Source organism: Oncorhynchus masou, chromosome 24 (genome assembly GCF_036934945.1).
Source record: "Oncorhynchus masou masou isolate Uvic2021 chromosome 24, UVic_Omas_1.1, whole genome shotgun sequence".
In the NCBI taxonomy this organism is placed as follows: Eukaryota; Metazoa; Chordata; class Actinopteri; order Salmoniformes; family Salmonidae; genus Oncorhynchus; species Oncorhynchus masou.
This window is the reverse complement of record NC_088235.1, coordinates 22364686-22380188: the sequence shown is the minus strand read 5'-3', so window position 1 is coordinate 22380188 and position 15503 is coordinate 22364686. Positions and strand designations below refer to the sequence as shown.

Sequence of the window (15503 nt, the reverse complement as noted above, 5' to 3'; positions counted from 1 at the left end):
GATGCTTGAAGTTAGTAAGGGAGATATACGTTTCCAGCTTCAGTGATGTTTGAAATTTGTTCCAGTCATTGGCAACAGAGAACTGGAAGGAAAGGCGGCCAAAGGAGGTGTTGGCTTTGGGGATGACCAGTGAAATATACCTGCTGGAGCGAGTGCTACGGGTGGTGTTGCTATGGTGACCAGTGAGCTGAGAAAAGGCGGAGCTTTACCTAGCAAAGACTTCTAGATGACCTGGAGCCAGTGGATTTGGAGATGAATATGTAGCGAGGACAAGCCAACGAGAGCATACAGGTCGCAATAGTGAGTAGTATATGGGTCTTTGGTGACACAATGGATGGCACTGTGATAGACTGCATCCAATTTGCTGAGTAGAGTGTTGGAGGCTATTTTGTAAATGACATCACCAAATTCAAGGATCGGCAGGATAGTCAGTTTTACGAGGGTATGTTTGGCAGCATGAGTGAAGAAGGCTTTGTTGCGAAATAGGAAGTCAATTCCAGATTTAATTTTGGATTGAAGATGCTTAATGTGAGTCTGGAAGGAGAGTTTACAGTCTTGCCAGACACCTAGCGATTTACAGTTGTCCACATATTGTAAGTCAGAGTGGAAAGCCTTGGCCAGGTCGATGAAGACAGCTGCAGGGTACTCTTTTCTATCGATAGTGGTTATGATGTCGTTTAGGACCTTGAGCGTGGCTGAGGTGCACCCGTGACCAGCTCGGAAATTGGATTGCATAGCGGAGAAGGTATGGTGGGATTCAAGATGGTCTGTGATCTGTTTGTTCACTTGGCTTTTGAAGACTTTAGAAAGGCAGGGTAGGATGGATATAGGTCTGTAACATAAAGCCCTTAACTTTCATATTACATCCAAATAATTTCACAAATTCAAAATACACACTTACTGTACTACGTTTTAACCGGTTTATCACAATTTTAGCTGATAGTATATATCAGTGACAACACGTTTCTGGCAGCTTTCTTCCATTACACAAAGATGTTTGGAACATGCTACTGTAGATGGCTAATTAATACAGGTTGTCCCTTTGTCTCACATCTGTCTTCAGTAAACATGCACTGTAACATAAAGGTATGTTAAAGGTGTGTTTTAACATTTTGTTTTCTAGAAAAGTAATACTCGCGAACATGAAAGATAAGGTCCTTATGCTTCCAAAACCGTAACACAAGTGTTGCATGTTAATGTTCAGACCAAGAGTCAGGGCTATTTACAAAACAAAACATACATAAGACCCCTTCATCAAATGACTCTTATGTGTAATGTAATGGAACTAAGAGTCATGATCAAGGGCTAGGGTTGCCTTTGCTACGACCATTCTCGATGACCCAACGACACAACCAGTCATGTGAATGTCTGTAGTATACTACACATGAAGAGCTAGGGTTGCCTTTGCTACGACCATTCTCGATGACCCAACGACACAACCAGTCATGTGAATGTCTGTAGTATACTACACATGAAGAGCTAGGGTTGCCTTTGCTACGACCATTCTCGATGACCCAACGACACAACCAGTCATGTGAATGTCTGTAGTATACTACACAAGAAGAGCTAGGGTTGCCTTTGCTACGACCATTCTCGATGACCCAACGACACAACCAGTCATGTGAATGTCTGTAGTATACTACACATGAAGAGCTAGGGTTGCCTTTGCTACGACCATTCTCGATGACCCAACGACACAACCAGTCATGTGAATGTCTGTAGTATACTACACATGAAGAGCTAGGGTTGCCTTTGCTACGACCATTCTCGATGACCCAACGACACAACCAGTCATGTGAATGTCTGTAGTATACTACACATGAAGAGCTAGGGTTGCCTTTGCTACGACCATTCTCGATGACCCAACGACACAACCAGTCATGTGAATGTCTGTAGTATACTACACATGAAGAGCTAGGGTTGCCTTTGCTACGACCATTCTCGATGACCCAACGACACAACCAGTCATGTGAATGTCTGTAGTATACTACACATGAAGAGCTAGGGTTGCCTTTGCTACGACCATTCTCGATGACCCAACGACACAACCAGTCATGTGAATGTCTGTAGTATACTACACATGAAGAGCTAGGGTTGCCTTTGCTACGACCATTCTCGATGACCCAACGACACAACCAGTCATGTGAATGTCTGTAGTATACTACACAAGAAGAGCTAGGGTTGCCTTTGCTACGACCATTCTCGATGACCCAACGACACAACCAGTCATGTGAATGTCTGTAGTATACTACACATGAAGGGCTATAAGACTGATATACTGTTCTCTGTCCTGTTTTCTCTAAGGAATAAACAGGGTTCTGTGTTCTGAGCGTGTGCGTGTGTGTGTGTGTTTTGAGTGTGTATGCGCGTGTGTTCTGAGTGTGTGTGTGTGTTTTGAGTGTGTATGCTTGTCTGCGTCTCTTACGATGTGCATATGTGTGTTTGTATATAGTCCACCCCCCTCACCGATGATGCCGCTGTCCCGGCTCTCCAGGGTGGAGGTGGGGCTGGAGACAGATCCGTAGGCGTGGTCCTTGTTATCCTGGTTACCCCTGGGCATGGCGGAGCAGGGGGAGCCGGCCGGGGGGGAGGCTGTGCTGCTGGTCAGGGTGGAGCATGGACTGATCCTCTGGTTACCAGCCAGGCCCTGGAGGAGAAACCATTGAACAAACACCATTATAAATACAATCCATATTTATGTTTATTTATTTTCCCTTTTGTCCTTGAACTATTTGCACATTGTTACAACACTGTATATAGCCATAATATGACATTTAAAATGTCTTCATTCTTTTTGGAACGTTTGAGTTTAATGTTTACTGTTTAATTTTATATTTTTTTATTTTACTTTAGTTTATTATCTATTTCACTTGCTTTGTTAATGTAAACATATGTTTCCCATGCCAATAAAGCCCTTAATTTGAATTGAATTGAGAGAGTTTCATCATGATGAAATGACCCCCCTGGACTGAATGGTGGAGAGTTGTGGTGTTACATGTTGCTTTAGCAAGATATGTTATGGACTTTATAGGTATGGACTGATGCAGTGTGGCTAACCAATTAGACTGGTGTGGCATGCTAGCTGTTAGTGGTGTTATACTGTAGTAATGTTATGTTGTAGTGGTGTTATACTGTAGTGGTGTTATACTTTAGTGGTGTTATGCTGTTGTTGTGTTATGCTGTAGTGGTGTTAGATTGTTGTTGTGTTATGCTGTAGTAATGTTATGTTGTAGTGGTGTTATACTGTAGTGGTGTTATACTTTAGTGGTGTTATGCTGTAGTGGTGTTATACTGTAGTAATGTTATGTTGTAGTGATGTTATACTGTAGTGGTGTTATGCTGTAGTGGTGTTATACTGTAGTAATGTTATGTTGTAGTGGTGTTATACTGTGGTGGTGTTATGCTGTAGTGGTGTTATACTGTAGTAATGTTATGTTGTAGTGGTGTTAATCAAATCAAATCAAATTTTATTTGTCACATACACATGGTTAGCAGATGTTAATGCGAGTGTAGCGAAATGCTTGTGCTTCTAGTTCCGACAATGCAGTAATAACCAACAAGTAATCTAACTAACAATTCCTAAACTACTGTCTTATACACAGTGTAAGGGGATAAAGAATATGTACATAAGGATATATGAATGAGTGATGGTACAGAGCAGCATAGGCAAGATACAGTAGATGGTATCGAGTACAGTATATACATATGAGATGAGTATGTAAACAAAGTGGCATAGTTAAAGTGGCTAGTGATACATGTATTACATAAGGATGCAGTCGATGATATAGAGTACAGTATATACATATGTATATGAGATGAATAATGTAGGGTAAGTAACATTATATAAGGTAGCATTGTTTAAAGTGGATAGTGATATATTTACATCATTTCCCATCAATTCCCATTATTAAAGTGGCTGGAGTTGAGTCAGTGCCAGTGTGTTGGCAGCAGCCACTCAATGTTAGTGGTGGCTGTTTAACAGTCTGATGGCCTTGAGATAGAAGCTGTTTTTCAGTCTCTCGGTCCCAGCTTTGATGCACCTGTACTGACCTCGCCTTCTGGATGATAGCGGGGTGAACAGGCAGTGGCTCGGGTGGTTGATGTCCTTGATGATCTTTATGGCCTTCCTGTAACATCGGGTGGTGTAGGTGTCCTGGAGGGCAGGTAGTTTGCCCCCGGTTATGCGTTGTGCAGACCTCACTACCCTCTGGAGAGCCTTACGGTTGAGGGCGGAGCAGTTGCCGTACCAGGCGGTGATACAGCCCGCCAGAATGCTCTCGATTGTGCATCTGTAGAAGTTTGTGAGTGCTTTTGGTGACAAGCCGAATTTCTTCAGCCTCCTGAGGTTGAAGAGGCGCTGCTGCGCCTTCTTCACGATGCTGTCTGTGTGAGTGGAACAATTCAGTTTGTCTGTGATGTGTATGCCGAGGAACTTAAAACTTGCTACTCTCTCCACTACTGTTCCATCGATGTGGATAGGGGGTGTTCCCTCTGCTGTTTCCTGAAGTCCACAATCATCTCCTTAGTTTTGTTGACGTTGAGTGTGAGGTTATTTTCCTGACACCACACTCCGAGGGCCCTCACCTCCTCCCTGTAGGCCGTCTCGTCGTTGTTGGTAATCAAGCCTACCACTGTTGTGTCGTCCGCAAACTTGATGATTGAGTTGGAGGCGTGCGTGGCCACGCAGTCGTGGGTGAACAGGGAGTACAGGAGAGGGCTCAGAACGCACCCTTGTGGGGCCCCAGTGTTGAGGATCAGTGGGGAGGAGATGTTGTTACCTACCCTCACCACCTGGGGGCGGCCCGTCAGGAAGTCCAGTACCCAGTTGCACAGGGTGGGGTCGAGACCCAGGGTCTCGAGCTTGATGACGAGCTTGGAGGGTACTATGGTGTTGAATGCCGAGCTGTTGTCGATGAACAGCATTCTCACATAGGTATTCCTCTTGTCCAGATGGGTTAGGGCAGTGTGCAGTGTGGTTGAGATTGCATCGTCTGTGGACCTATTTGGGCGGTAAGCAAATGGGAGTGGGTCTAGGGTGTCAGGTAGGGTGGAGGTGATATGGTCCTTGACTAGTCTCTCAAAGCACTTCATGATGACGGAAGTGAGTGCTACGGGGCGGTAGTCGTTTAGCTCAGTTACCTTAGCTTTCTTGGGAACAGGAACAATGGTGGCCCTCTTGAAGCATGTGGGAACAGCAGACTGGTATAGGGATTGATTGAATATGTCCGTAAACACACCAGCCAGCTGGTCTGCGCATGCTCTGAGGGCGCGGCTGGGGATGCCGTCTGGGCCTGCAGCCTTGCGAGGGTTAACACGTTTAAATGTTTTACTCACCTCGGCTGCAGTGAAGGAGAGACCGCATGTTTCCATTGCAGGCCGTGTCAGTGGCAGTCCTCAAAGCGGGCAAAAAAGTTATTTAGTCTGCCTGGGAGCAAGACATCCTGGTCCGTGACTGGGCTGGATTTCTTCCTGTAGTCCATGATTGACTGTAGACCCTGCCACATGCCTCTTGTGTCTGAGCCGTTGAATTGAGATTCTACTTTGTCTCTGTACTGACGATTAGCTTGTTTGACAGCCTTACGGAGGGAATAGTTGCACTGTTTGTATTCAGTCATGTTACCAGACACCTTGCCCTGATTGAAAGCAGTGGTTCGCGCTTTCAGTTTCACGCGAATGCTGCCATCAATCCACGGTTTCTGGTTAGGGAATGTTTTAATCGTTGCTATGGGAACAACATCTTCAACGCACGTTCTAATGAACTCGCACACCGAATCAGCGTATTCGTCAATGTTGTTATCTGACGCAATACGAAACATGTCCCAGTCCACGTGATGGAAGCAGTCTTGGAGTGTGGAGTCAGCTTGGTCGGACCAGCGTTGGACAGACCTCAGCGTGGGAGCTTCTTTTTTTTGTTTTTGTCTGTAGGCAGGTATCAGCAAAATGGAGTCGTGGTCAGCTTTTCCGAAAGGGGGGCGGGGCAGGGCCTTATATGCGTCGCGGAAGTTAGAGTAACATTGATCCAAGGTTTTTCCACCCCTGGTTGCGCAATCAATATGCTGATAAAATTTAGGGAGTCTTGTTTTCAGATTAGCCTTGTTAAAATCCCCAGCAACAATGAATGCAGCCTCCGGATAAATGGTTTCCAGTTTGCAAAGAGTTAAATAAAGTTCGTTCAGAGCCATCGATGTGTCTGCTTGGGGGGGATATATACGGCTGTGATTATAATCGAAGAGAATTCTCTTGGTAGATAATGCGGTCTACATTTGATTGTGAGGAATTCTAAATCAGGTGAACAGAAGGATTTGAGTTCCTGTATGTTTCTTTCATTGCACCATGCCTCGTTAGCCATAAGGCATACACCCCCACCCCTTTTCTTACCAGAAAGGTGTTTGTTTCTGTCGGCGCGATGCGTGGAGAAACCCGTTGGCTGCACCGCTTCGGATAGCGTCTCTCCAGTGAGCCATGTTTCCGTGAAGCACAGAACGTTACAGTCTCTGATGTCCCTCTGGAATGCTACCCTTGCTCGGATTTCATCAACCTTGTTGTCAAGAGACTGGACATTGGCAAGAAGAATGCTAGGAAGTGGGGCACGATGTGCCCATCTCCGTAGTCTCACCAGAAGACCGCCTCGTTTCCCTCTTTTTCGGAGTCGTTTTTTTGGGTTGCTGCATGCGATCCATTCCATTGTGCTGTTTGTAAGGCAGAACACAGGATCCGCGTCGCGAAAAACATATTCTTGGTCGTACTGATGGTGAGTTGACGCTGATCTTATATACAGTAGTTCTTCTCGACTGTATGTAATGAAACCTAAGATGACCTGGGGTACTAATGTAAGAAATAACACGTAAAAAAAAATAAAAACTGCATAGTTTCCTAGGAACGCGAAGCGAGGCGGCCATCTGTCGGCGCCGGAAGTAAACATGTTACACTATAATGGTGTTATGCTGTAGTGGTGTTATGCTGTAGTGGTGTTATACTGTCGCGATGTTATGCTGTAGTGGTGTTATGCTGTCGTGATGTTATGCTGTAGTGGTGTTATGCTCTAGTGGTGTTATGCTGTAGTGGTGTTTTTCTGTTGTGGTGTTTTTCTGTAATGGTGTTATGCTTTAGTGGTGTTATGCTGTAGTGGTGTTATGTTGTAGTGGTGTTAAGCTGTAGTGGTGTTATGTTGTTGTGGTGTAATACTGTAGTGGTGTTTTCGTGTTATGCTCGAGTGGTGTTATGCTGTTTTGATGTTTTGCTTTAGTGGTGTTATGCTGTAGTGGTGTTGTGCTGTAGTGGTGTTGTGCTGTAGTGGTGTTGTGCTGTAGTGGTATTATTCTGTAGTGGTGTTATGATGTAGTGGTGGTATGCTGTACTGGTGGTATGTTATCGTGGTTTTATGCTGTAGGGGTGTTATGCTGTTGTGGTGGTATGTTGTAGTGGTGTTATGCTGTTGCGGTGTTATGCTGTAGTGGTGTTATGCTGTAGCGGTGGTATGTTGTAGTGGTGTTATGCTGTTGTGGTGGTATGCTGTTGTTGTGTTATGCTGTATTGGTGGTATGCTGTAGTGGTGGTATGTTGTAGTGGTGTTATGCTGTTGTGGTGGTATGCTGTAGTGGTGTTATGCTGTTGTGGTGGTATGCTGTTGTGGTGGTATGCTGTTGTGGTGGTATGCTGTTGTGGTGGTATGTTGTAGTGGTGTTATGTTGTAGTGGTGTTATGTTGTAGTGGTGTTATGCTGTAGTGGTGTTATGTTGTAGTAGTGTTATGCTGTAGTGGTGCTATGTTTTTTTTGTGTTATGCTGTAGTGGTGTTATGTTGTAATGGTGTTGTGCTGCAGTGGTGTTATGTTGTAATGGTGTTATGATGTAGTGGTGTTATGCTGTTGTGGTGGTATGCTGTTGTGGTGGTATGCTGTTGTGGTGGTATGTTGTAGTGGTGGTATGTTGTAGTGGTGTTATGTTGTTGTGGTGTAATACTGTTGTGGTGTTATAGTGTTATGCTCTCGGTGTGTTATGCGTTTTTGTGTTATGCTGTGGTGGTGTTATGTTGTAATGGTGTTATGTTGTAGTGGTGTTATGCTGTAGTGGTGTTATGTTGTTGTGGTGTAATACTGTAGTGGTGTTATAGTGTTATGCTCTAGTGGTGTTATGCTGTTTTGGTTTTATGCTGTAGTGGTGTTATGCAGTTTTGGTGTTGTGCTGTAGTGGTATTATGCTGTAGTGGTGTTATGCTGTAGTGGTGTTATGCTGTAGTGTTGTTATGCAGTAGTGGTGTTATGATGTAGTGGTGTTATGTTGTTGTTGTGTTATGCTGTAGTGGTGTAATAGTGTAGTGGTGTTATGCTGTAGTGGTGTTATGCTGTAGTGGTGTTATGCTGTAGTGGTGTTAGGTTGTTGTTGTGTTATGCTGTAGTGGTGTTATGCTGTAGTGGTGTTATAGTGTAGTGGTGTTATGCTGTAGTGGTGTTATGCTGTAGTGGTGTTATGATGTAGTGGTGTTATGATGTAGTGGTGTTATGCTGTTGTGGTGGTATGCTGTTGTGGTGGTATGCTGTTGTGGTGGTATGTTGTAGTGGTGTTATGTTGTTGTGGTGTAATACTGTTGTGGTGTTATAGTGTTATGCTCTCGGTGTGTTATGCTGTTTTTGTGTTATGCTGTAGTGGTGTTATGTTGTAATGGTGTTATGTTGTAGTGGTGTTATGATGTAGTAGTGTTATGTTGTTGTGGTGTTATACTGTAGTGGTGTTTTCGTGTTATGCTCGAGTGGTGTTATGCTGTTTTGATGTTTTGGTTTAGTGGTGTTATGCTGTAGTGGTGTTGTGCTGTAGTGGTGTTGTGCTGTAGTGGTGTTGTGCTGTTGTAACGGCGTTCTTTTGTTGTTGAAGGAGAGTCGGACCGAAATGCAGCGTGTATGTTACTCATGTTTATTAGAGAAGACAAAACGAACGGACTAACACGAATAACTTGAATAAATACAAAAAACAACAAACAGAACGAAACCTAATACAGCCTGACTGGTGCTACCTACACAGAGACAGGAACAATCACCCACGAAATACAAAGTGAAAAACAGGCTACCTAAATACGGTTCCCAATCAGCGACAACGAGAAGCACCTGACTCTGATTGAGAACCGCCTCAGGCAGCCAACCTAATTAACACACACACACACCCCTAATCAACTACCAACCCAAACACTACAAACCCCAATACGGAAATACAATACATAATAACCCCATGTCACACCCTGGTCTGACTAACTAATAAACTAAAACACACAATACTAAGACCAAGGCGTGACAGCTGTAGTGGTATTATTCTGTAGTGGTGTTATGATGTAGTGGTGGTATGCTGTACTGGTGGTATGTTGTAGTGGTGTTATGCTGTAGGGGTGTTATGCTGTTGTGTTGGTATGTTGTAGTGGTGTTATGCTGTTGCGGTGTTATGCTGTAGTGGTGTTATGCTGTAGCGGTGGTATGTTGTAGTGGTGTTATGCTGTTGTGGTGTTATGCTGTTGTGGTGGTATGCTGTTGTGGTGGTATGCTGTTGTGGTGGTATGCTGTTGTGGTGGTATGTTGTAGTGGTGTTATGCTGTTGCGGTGTTATGCTGTTGTGGTGTTATGCTGTTGCGGTGTTTTGCTGTAGTGGTGTTATGATGTATTGGTGGTATCCTGTAGTGGTGGTATGTTGTAGGGTTGTTATGCTGTTGTGGTGGTATGCTGTAGTGGTGTTATGCTGTTGTGGTGGTATGCTGTTGTGGTGGTATGCTGTTGTGGTGGTATGTTGTAGTGGTGGTATGCTGTAGTGGTGTTATGTTGTAGTGGTGTTATGCTCTAGTGGTGCAATGTTGTTTTAGTGTTATGTTGTAGTGGTGTTATGTTGTAGTGGTGTTATGTTGTGGTGGTGTTATGCTGTAGCGGTGTTATGCTGTAGTGGTGTTATGTTGTAGCGGTGTTATGCTGTAGTGGTGTTATGCTGTAGTGGTGTTATGTTCTAGTGGTGTTATGCTGTAGTGGTGTTATGTTGTTGTGGTGTAATACTGTTGTGGTGTTATAGTGTTATGCTCTCGGTGTGTTATGCTGTTTTGTGTTATGCTGTAGTGGTGTTATGTTGTAATGGTGTTATGTTGTAGTGGTGTTATGCTGTAGTGGTGTTATGTTGTTGTGGTGTTATGCTCTAGTGGTGCTATGTTGTTTTAGTGTTATGTTGTAGTGGTGTTATGTTGTGGTGGTGTTATGCTGTAGCGGTGTTATGCTGTAGTGGTGTTATGCTGTAGTGGTGTTATGCTGTAGTGGTGTTATGTTCTAGTGGTGTTATGCTGTAGTGGTGTTATGTTGTTGTGGTGTAATACTGTAGTGGTGTTATAGTGTTATGCTCTAGTGGTGTTATGCTGTTTTGGTTTTATGCTGTAGTGGTGTTATGCAGTTTTGGTGTTGTGCTGTAGTGGTATTATGCTGTAGTGGTGTTATGCTGTAGTGGTGTTATGCAGTAGTGGTGTTATGCTGTAAGGGTTTTATGCTGTAGTGGTGTTATGCTGTAGTGGTGTTATGTTGTTGTTGTGTTATGCTGTAGTGGTGTTAGGTTGTTGTTGTGTTATGCTGTAGTGGTGTTATGCTGTAGTGGTGTTATAGTGTAGTGGTGTTATGCTGTAGTGGTGTTATGCTGTAGTGGTGTTATAGTGTAGTGGTGTTATAGTGTTGTGGTGTTATGCTGTAGTGGTGTTACCCTGTAGTGGTGTCATGCTGTAGTGGTGTTACGCAGTAGTGGTGTTGTGCTGTTGTGGTGTTATACTGTAGTTGTGCTATACTGTAGTTGTGTTACGCTGTAGTTGTGTTACGCTGTAGTGGTGTTATGCTGTTGTGGTGTTATGCTGTTGTGGTGTTATAGTGTAGTGGTATCATGCCGTTGTGGTGTTTTTCTGTAGTGGTGTTATGCTGTTTTGGTGTTATGCTGTAGTGGTGTTATGCTGTAGTGGTGTTGTGCTGTAGTGGTTTTATGCTGAAGTGGTGTTATGTTATTTGGGTGTTTTGCTTTAGATGTGTTATAGTGTAGTGGTGTTATAGTGAAGTGGTGTTATACTGTAGTCGTGTTATACTGTAGTGGTGTTATAGTGCAGTGGTGTTATACTGTTGTGGTGTTATACTGTAGTGGTGTTATAGTGTAGTGGTGTTATACTGTAGTCGTGTTTTCCTGTAGTGGTGTTATACTGTAGTGGAGTTATGCTTTAGTGGTGTTAAACTGTTGTAGTGTTTTACTGTAGTGGTGTTACACTGTAGTAGTGTTATGCTGTAGCAGTGTTATAATGTAGTGATATTATACTGTAGTGGTGGTATGCTGTAGTGATGTTATGCTGTAGTGGTGTTACACTGTAGTGGTATTATACTGTAGTGGTGTTATACTGTAGTGGTGGTGAGCTGTAGTGGTGGTATTCTGTAGTGGTGTTATACTGTAGTGTTGGTATGCTGTCGTGGTGTTATGCTGTTGTGGTGGTATGTTGTGATGGTGTTATGCTGTTGCTGTATTTTGCTGTAGTGGTGTTATGCTGTAGTGGTGATATGCTGTAGTGGTGGTATGTTGTATTGGTGTTATGCTGTTGTGGTGTTATGATGTAGTGGTATTTTGCTGTAGTGGTGTTATGCTGTAGTGGTGGTATGCTGTAGTGGTGGTATGTTGTATTGGTGTTATGCTGTTGTGGTGTTATGATGTAGTGGTGTTATGTTGTAATGGTGTTATGTTGTAGTGGTGTTATGCTGTAGTGGTGTTATGCTGTTTTGGTTTTATGCTGTAGTGGTGTTATGCAGTTTTGGTGTTGTGCTGTAGTGGTATTATGCTGTAGTGGTGTTATGCTTTAGTGGTGTTATGCTGTAGTGGTGTGATGCAGTAGTGGTGTTGTGCTGTTGTGGTGTTATACTGTAGTTGTGCTATACTGTATAAAATTCGGCTTGTCACCAAAAGCACTCACAAACTTCTACAGATGCACAATCGAGAGCATCCTGGCGGGCTGTATAACCGCCTGGTACGGCAACTGCTCCGCCCTCAACCGTAAGGCTCTCCAGAGGGTAGTGAGGTCTGCACAACGCATCACCGGGGGCAAACTACCTGCCCTCCAGGACACCTACACCACCCGATGTTACAGGAAGGCCATAAAGATCATCAAGGATATCAACCACGCGGGCCACTGCCTGTTCACCCCGCTATCATCTAGAAGGCGAGGTCAGTACAGGTGCATCAAAGCTGGGACCGAGAGACTGAAAAACAGCTTCTATCTCAAGGCCATCAGACTGTTAAACAGCCAACACTAACATTGAGTGGCTGCTGCCAACACACTGACACTGACTCAACTCCAGCCACTTTAATAATGGGAATTGATGGGAAATGATGTAAATATATCACTAGCCACTTTAAACAATGCTACCTTATATAATGTTACTTACCCTACATTATTCATCTCATATACATACGTATATACTGTACTCTATATCATCGACTGCATCCTTATGTAATACATGTATCACTAGCCACTTTAACTATGCCACTTTGTTTACATACTCATCTCATATGTATATACTGTACTCGATACCATCTACTGTATCTTGCCTATGCTGCTCTGTACCATCACTCATTCATATATCCTTATGTACATATTCTTTATCCCCTTACACTGTGTATAAGACAGTAGTTTAGGAATTGTTAGTTAGATTACTTGTTGGTTATTACTGCATTGTCGGAACTAGAAGCACAAGCATTTCGCTACACTTGCATTAACATCTGCTAACCATGTGTATGTGACAAATAAATTTGATTTGATTTGTTACGCTGTAGTTGTGTTACGCTGTAGTTGTGTTACGCTGTAGTGGTGTTATGCTGTTGTGGTGTTATGCTGTTGTGGTGTTATAGCCTAGTGTTATACTGTAGTGGTGTTTTCCTGTAGTGGTGTTATACTGTAGTGGTGTTATAGTGTAGTGGTATCATGCCGTTGTGGTGTTTTTCTGTCGTGGTGTTATGCTGTAGCGGTGTTATGCTGTTGTGGTGTTATGCTGTAGTGGTTTTATGCTGAAGTGGTGTTATGGTATTGGGGTGTTTTGCTTTAGATGTGTTATAGTGTAGTGGTGTTATAGTGAAGTGGTGTTATACTGTAGTCGTGTTTTCCTGTAGTTGTGTTACGCTGTAGTTGTGTTACGCTGTAGTGGTGTTATGCTGTTGTGGTGTTATGCTGTTGTGGTGTTATAGTCTAGTGTTATACTGTAGTGGTGTTTTCCTGTAGTGGTGTTATACTGTAGTGGTGTTATAGTGTAGTGGTATCATGCCGTTGTGGTGTTTTTCTGTCGTGGTGTTATGCTGTAGTGGTGTTATGCTGTTGTGGTGTTATGCTGTAGTGGTTTTATGCTGAAGTGGTGTTATGTTATTGGGTTGTTTTGCTTTAAATGTGTTATAGTGTAGTGGTGTTATAGTGAAGTGGTGTTATACTGTAGTCGTGTTTTCCTGTAGTGGTGTTATACTGTAGTGGTGTTATAGTGTAGTGGTGTTATACTGTTGTGGTGTTATACTGTAGTGGTTTTATAGTGTAGTGGTGTTATACTGTAGTCGTGTTTTCCTGTAGTGGTGTTATACTGTAGTGGAGTTATGCTTTAGTGGTGTGAAACTGTTGTGGTGGTATGCTGTAGTGGTGTTATCCTGTAGTGTTGTTATGCTGTAGTGGTGTTATGCTGTAGTGGTGTTATGCTGTAGTGGTGTTATGTTGTAGTGGTGTTATACTGTAGTGGTGTTATGCTCTAGTGGTGGTATGCTGTAGTGGTGTTATGCCGTAGTGGTGTTATGCTGTAGTGGTGTTATGTTGTAGTGGTGGTATGCTGTAGTGGTGTTATACTGTAGTGTTGGTATGCTGTAGTGGTGTTATGCTGTCGTGGTGGTATGCTGTAGTGGTGGTATGCGGTTGTGGTGGTATGCTGTAGTGGTGTTATGCTCTAGTGGTGGGGTGTATAGAGAGATATGTTAGAGAGGTTCATTAAGGAATGTAGGGAATAGGGTGCCATGCTGGATGCATTCTGTGACTCATCATTGACCCCTGCCATGTGTGTTCCCTCTGTAAAGTCACATATTCCCATACCAAATATATATATATATATATATATATATTATAATATATATATATATATATTAACAGCTAATGTTGGTTTTTGTATCCATGAAAAGACATTGAGCCCCTCAAGGGTGGCAGTATGAGGGGATACAGAGTCTATCGGTAAATGGCCCACCCAATTTTACCTACCTCATCCCCATACTGTTTTTATTTATTTACTTTTCTGCTTTTTTGCACACCAGTATCTCTACCTGTACATGACCATCTGATCATTTATCACTCCAGTGTTAATCTGCAAAATTGTAGTTATTCGCCAACCTCCTCATGCCTTTTGCACACAATGTATATATAGACTCTCTTTTTTTCTACTGTGTTATAGACTTGTTAATAAATCATCTAGAAACTGTGTTATATAATGGCCTAATTAGGGCAGGAAGGTTTATACTTGGAGAAACTGACAAATTGTGAGTTTCTTTATATTTGTGGACCTGGCTTACAGAGATGTATAGCAACAGGCTGTAAACAAGAAGCTCATCAAGCTGTCAGGTAAAGGGAAGTCATCACATCCCAGGTTTGTCTGGGCTCTTGAGTGGTGCAATGGTCTAAGGCACTGCAGCTTTGTGCAAGAGGGAACACTACAGTCCCTGGTTCAAATCCAGGCAGGATCACATCCGGCTGTGATTGGGAGTTCCATAGGGTGGTGCACAAAGAGTTTTGCCGTGGTAGGCTGTCATTGTAAATAAGAATTTGTTCTTAATTAACTTACCTAGTTAAATAAAGGTTAAATACACAAATGTAAAATGTGTGTTTCCCAAATGGGATCATAAATAGAGGAACACTGAACGGAATCTCAAGATATCACGAATATGGAGAGACATTTTTCCTCCCCAGCACCATTTCCTCAGTGATAGCAGTAGTATAGAGGGGCTAGCATTGTGGGATGGCCAAACACACACACACCTGTCTGTCGTCTGGTTCGTCCATGCTGTAATGTTCTCTGTCTGGCCCCTCACTAGTTTTGTCTCCCAACAGGAAGCCCAGGCGCATCATCAATGTGTTGGCTGCCTCATCCACCGAAGGAGGAGGGCCCAGCTCCCTGCTTGACTCCCCTATAGACAGAGAGAAGGAGAGAGGGAGAGAGCGAGAGCGATAGAGGGAAATGAATGAAGAGAGAGAGGGGGGAAAGAGGGGGGGGGGAGAAGGAGGAAGAGAGAGACAGAAAGAGAGAGAGAAGGAGTATGTTTGTGAGTGTGTATAAAACAAAGTAATCCAACTGGCTTTACCTGGAAGGCAACCACACCTGGGAAAGAAACGAGACCAGGGAAGGAGCACATGAAAATGACAAGATTCACAACCATGCAGCAAACTGATGGAGAAATGTCCTTTACGTGTTCAGGTCCAAACCCAGACATTTTTTAAATACTAAATCAATACCAATC

At 43.3% G+C, this 15503-nt stretch overlaps 1 pseudogene; it reads right to left on the bottom strand.

Annotated features, from left to right (window-relative positions):
* Positions 1–15256, bottom strand: part of LOC135511912 (protein TANC2-like) — a 105945-nt pseudogene extending 90689 nt beyond the window's left edge.
* Between the last annotated feature and the right edge of the window lie 247 nt (positions 15257–15503).